The 5,538-nt window shown below is 43.7% G+C and overlaps 1 pseudogene; it reads left to right on the top strand.

Annotated features, from left to right (window-relative positions):
• The first annotated feature begins 628 nt into the window (after window positions 1–628).
• Window positions 629–998, top strand: LOC101348898 (60S ribosomal protein L31 pseudogene; annotated as a pseudogene).
• The last annotated feature ends 4,540 nt before the right edge of the window (window positions 999–5,538 follow it).

Here is a 5,538-nt window from a genome sequence, read left to right as displayed (position 1 = left end):
AGAGGCACCTCAGAAGAAATGCCTGGTGATCTACTTCCAAAAAATCAGCCCCTGAAAACCCTATGGAGCACAGTTCTACTTTGACACACATGGGGTCACTGTGAGTCCGAGTCAACTCAATAGCACCTGGTTTTTAGGTTACCACAAATGGAGCTTAAGTGACTGACTGAATGCAAATCCCGTGATATAACTTATTGATGATTCTAATGATGGACATTTCAGGGAGGAAAGGGAAATCATTCTGGAGAACAACTTATTACTGGGGGAGATATCTCAGTTCAAATGGCTTTTGATGCATCTCAGTCAGACTGCCCTTGTCACCTTTGTGAACTTAGACCTGCCATTTTTTCTTACACTGTCTGTTTTTATTTTCAGAAAATGGGTTCCATGTAGCAACGTGATTGTTTATGAATCAGAAAACCTGGCTATGTGGAGGTTGTATAACATGAAAAAGCAAATGGTTAATCAATTATGATGGAATTCAATAGGACAGGGGCAATTAGCAAGGTCTTCGTAGGTCAATTTGTAGCTAGCTCTTTGTGTATGAGGAGTGTGTAGTTCAAATCGTGGTTAAAACCCCTAGCAAAACAATCCTTTGCACTCTTCCTTTACGCCAGGTTCCAGCACAATGGCTCCTGCAAAGAAAGGTGGTGAGAAGAAGGGCCGTTCTGCTATCAACAAATGCTGACCAGAGAGGACACCATCCACGTTCACCAGCGCACCCACGGAGTGGGCTTCAAGAAGCGTGCGCTCAAGGAGATGCGGAAGTTTGCTGTGAACGAGACGGAAACGCCAGATGTGTGCGTTGATATACTAGGCTCCGCAAAGCTGTCTGGGCCAAAGGGTAAGGAATGTGCCGTACCGTATCCTGAACGGTTGTCCAGAAAATGTCATGAGGATGAAGATTCGCCCAACAAACTCTATACATTGGTCACCACTTTTTCCAAAACCTACAGGCAGTCAATATGGATGAAAACCAACAGCTGATCATCAAATAAAGTTATAAAACTGGAAAAAACAAAACAAAACAAAAAACCTTGGCAAAAAATTTCCCCAATGTCTAGTACTCTAATTAGGACCGAGGGATTTAGTCCAGACCTCCTTGAAATTTCCTTTCCTCATTTCAGGCATTGAGAAATGGTGTGTGTGTGTGTGTGTGTGTGTGTGTGTGTGTGTGTGTGTGTGTGTGTGTGTGCGCGCGCGCGTGCGTGTGCGCGCGCGCGCCTAAGGGTGGAGTAAGAAATAGTGAAATAGGAATCCTATGTTTATTTATTTTTGTCACACTGTTTTCCCCACCCGATTCTCCTCTTAGTGTTTCCTTCCAACCCCGTTCTTTCCCTCTTCTTCCTCAACCCGGGAGGATTCAAAGGAGACGGAAAGCGACTCCACCTTCTTATGAATATGCAACAGCCAGGGGCTGGGAGGAAGTATGAGAGAAAACCCTGCAAGAAACTCGACCTGACTGCGAAATTCAGGATCTGACCTGGTCGCTCCGGCCGCTCCCACCCTCCACCCCACTGCCTTTAAAACAGCGCAGCAACACCACAATCACACAACCCCGCGGGCTTGTGAAACCGCAAGACGCTGCTGAGGAGGAGCCTTGGAATGTCGCATCTGAACCGCCCTTTCCGAACTCACTCTGCACCCTCGTAGGTTGGCGACAGTTTAGATGGACGAAGTAGCCTCCTCGCCTCCTCGCCTTTGGACGTGCAAATGAGGGAGCGCCAAGGGACTCATTGCAGCTGACTCTCGGAAAAATATTTCTCATTTATTTTTGCTACTTTTCTTCCCACTTTGAACTCGGTGCAGGATGGTCCGACTCCTCCAGAGACCCCCCTGCTAAAGTGGGAGGAATGCTGAAACAGGTGAGTTGCTTTCTTTTCCAGTTGTCGCCTCTCGCTCACTTTGGAGAGGGGAAAAACGTGCAGGCTGTGGATGAAGTCCTGGGTTGATGAGCCTTTGCACGTCGTCCTAGCGGCTCAGGGGTGAAAGCTAGTGGGGGGAGCTGGGGAAAGGGAGGCTGAAAAGTGGCCGCGGCCCCAGCGGGTGCCTACCGTGCTAGAGTAGCGCCGGCCTGGGGCGCGGGGCAAGCACAAAGTCTGGAGGGGCCGCGCGGGGTTGCGCGGGTGCGTTGTCGTGGCAACGGGGGCGGGGCCCAGTTGGCTCCGCACCACCCGGGCTCCCCGGTGAGCGATTCTGACGGTTGCCGGGTGATGAATAGGGGCCCAGAGTGGGTAGGAGGTGGTGGAAGAAGGATGAGGGGAGAGAGTTTAAAATCTTTGGGAGCTTCTGGGTTTTACTGATGGCTCTCTCCCCGGGATGAGTCAACAATCTGATGTCTCACTGTGAATATGAGACTTGTCTCATTCAATCTGTAACTCACAATCAGCCACCACTTGTCTTTTGGTTAGGGAATCGGGCGTCAGGGCTACCATTGACTTCATGCCACTGTACGCTGCTTTTGAAAATATTTGGATTGTGGTCTGCTGGAAGACATGAATAAGTTAGAAGACAGTCCTTCCTCAAGTAGAAAAAGAAAAGGGTTTCTTTTCCTCTTGTTGAATGTTGCATCTGCTGACGGGTATTCCTTTATTATTATTTTAAAATAAAATACAGAACCTGGTTTGTATCCTTCAGCCTTTCAAACATGTTAACCCAAATCTTTGCAAAAGAAAAACACGGCAGGCACAGTATTAAAAATCCAGACACTTCTACTGTTGCATCTTATAGGAAGACGCAACTTTCACAAAGAACGGGTGAGAATCAACTTCATTTCATTTCACTGGGGATTTTCTTACATGTAAACGTGTAAGATAACTTTTGCTTGTTATTCCAAAGATTATTTGTTTTAGCCATACACTACTAAAAAAAAAATTGATGAGTTTGAATTATCTTTTCAGAGCAGCGATTGGCAACTACTATAGCACCCCGCCCTTTCATATTATCCTCCGTAGCTAAAGGAATCTAGTGATGTTTTTAATTTATTTCTCTAGATTTTAATGGTGTTTGCCAAAGAGACTGATCTGTTACCAGGTCTTAAGACCTATTTATTTCTTCCTCTGCCTCCGTGTCTTTATTATCTTTATGGTTTTTTATTTATTTACATATTCATTCGCAAATGTTTATTGAGGATCTACTATGTGCTGCTTACAATGCTAGACTTGTGAGAAGAGAGAGAGGTGGTGAGAGACACAAACAAGGTTGAATTCACAAAGACATTCAAAGAAAAATTCAGTTTAGGAGAGGGAAAGACTGGGTTCCCTGGGTGATGCAGATAGTTTACTGTTGGCTACTAAGCAAAAGGTTAACAGTTCGAATCCACCCAGCGTTGCCTCTAAGGAAGATCACAGCCACTGAAAACCCTATGGAGCACAGTTCTACTCACACACAGAAAATGGCGTCGCTATGAGTCACAATCGACTTGCAGCTTGCGCTGCATCCTAGTTTTGAGATCTGTCTCTCTCTCTCTCTCTCACACACACACACACACACACACACACACACACACACACACACACACACACGACAGCCACTGCTCCTCGCCTGGAGCATGCATGGATACCAGTTGAGATTTGTGCTTTACCTCTTTATTGCGTTTGCCTCTTCAAGGCAGGCATTGCTGGCCTCATTTAATGAAGAATCTGGCACCCAGAGAAGTGCAGTAGAAGGAGAAGTCAGGATCTGAAGCCAAACGTGACATTACGGTGTACCCCTACTCAGCAGTGACATACTGGTTCGAAGCCCTAAACCTTTTGGTCACTATGTCCCTTCCAATCAGATTACCATATTTCCTTCATTCTTAAGAGCTAAGTGTGAATTTCTTAAAAAAAAAAAAAAAAGTGCTTTCTTTTTGGTTTAACTGTTTCTATAGTTAGATATTTCTAAAGTCAGATATCAATTGCACTTCTGAGGAATGTATTTTTTTTTTTTTCCTTACTGGAATGTTACTATTGTCAATAATCTTTTTTTCAGGAGTTCCTGAGAAGTTCACCAGAAAATAACAATTTGATTATTCAAGTCATTTTTTAAGAACTTTTAGAAGTACTTGTGTTTTAAACTAATCTATTTTATAAATCACTGTCACATTAGATTTATATAAAGCAAAATACCTTAAATTATCATTTAGGCTTTTGCTTAACTTTCTTTTTAATCATGGACTTTATTTTTTTTTATTGTATTTTAGATGAAGGTTTACAGAACAAACTAGTTTCTCATTCAACAGTTAGTACACATATTGTGTTATGACATTGGTTAACAACCCCACAACATGTCAACACTCTCCCTTCTCGACCTTGGGTTCCCTATTACCAACTTTGCTGTCCCCTCCTGCCTTCTAGTCCTTGTCCCTGGGCTGTTGTGCCCCTTTAGTCTCATTTTGTTTTATGCGCCTGTCTAATCTTTGGTTGAAGGGTAAACTTCGGGAGTGACTTCATTACTGAGCTAAAAGGGTATCCAGGGGCTATACTCTTGGGGTTTCTCCAGTCTCTGTCAAGCCAGTAAGTCTGGTGCTTAACTTTCTTGATTTTAAATCTTTTTAGTCAGATTTTTTGCTTCTGCCAACATAGCTTTGGATGGGTGATAGCTGGAAATTGCTGTCTGAAGTTTTGTTCTAGAAAGTTAGGTCCCACATTGAGATTTGCCTCTGTTGAAGCCCTGAAAACCTCTTTGAACTAATTTTATAGGTGTTGTTACTAATATTTTATTTTTCCAAATAGACTGCAGGATCCATGAAGGCAAGAACCAGGTCTTTTGTGTCTTCAGAATCTTCCTCTTAACACTGTGGACAACACACTTAATAAATACTAACTGGCAGGAAAAACAAAAATAAACTTTACCAGGCCAATGAAATATATATATAATATTCGAAGTCACAGAAGTTTTAGATTTTGCACATTTTTTTTCCCATGATACCACCTTGTATAATACTAGGTGGTACCTATTTTACAGATAGAAAAACTAAGCTCCGGTGATTATTATACACAGTGTTTTCCAATGTGTTATCTTAATTGGGCTTCTCAACAACCATGGCAGAAATTATCATCACCATAAATTTTTTTAAATGTATGAGAAATCAGCAGCTCAGAGTAGTTGGGTGATTTGGTCAGGGTCACCCAGAAACAGAGAGGCACGTCGTCTCTTGATGTCACGTTTCTGCATCATGTGATAATTGCAAACCAGAGGCCCTTGTGAGCACTGGGAGACTGGGCTTCTCACAGTTCCAGAGATGCTGGGTATACGAAGACTTCTCTCCCACTCACCTTTTCACAGGCTCCCTGGAATCTCTGTCTGGGAGAGGTGAGGGAGCCGCTTTTCCAGACAAGTACAGAAAGAGGTAATGGTTAAGCGCTCGGCTACTAACCAAAATGTCAGCAATTTGAACCCACCAGTGGTTCTAAGGGAGAAAGACCTGGCTATCTGCTTCCGTAAAAATGACAGCCTGGGAAACCCTGTCTTGGAATCGACTCGACGGCACACAACAAAAACAACAAAGAGGCAGGGCAGAAAAGAGGAAGAGATGGCAAGAGGACCAGAAGCGGT

The sequence above is a fragment of the Trichechus manatus genome, unplaced genomic scaffold (assembly GCF_000243295.1).
Source record: "Trichechus manatus latirostris isolate Lorelei unplaced genomic scaffold, TriManLat1.0 scaffold00168, whole genome shotgun sequence".
In the NCBI taxonomy this organism is placed as follows: Eukaryota; Metazoa; Chordata; class Mammalia; order Sirenia; family Trichechidae; genus Trichechus; species Trichechus manatus.
The sequence above is the reverse complement of the archived record's forward strand: the minus strand, read 5'-3'. Positions and strand labels throughout refer to the sequence as shown.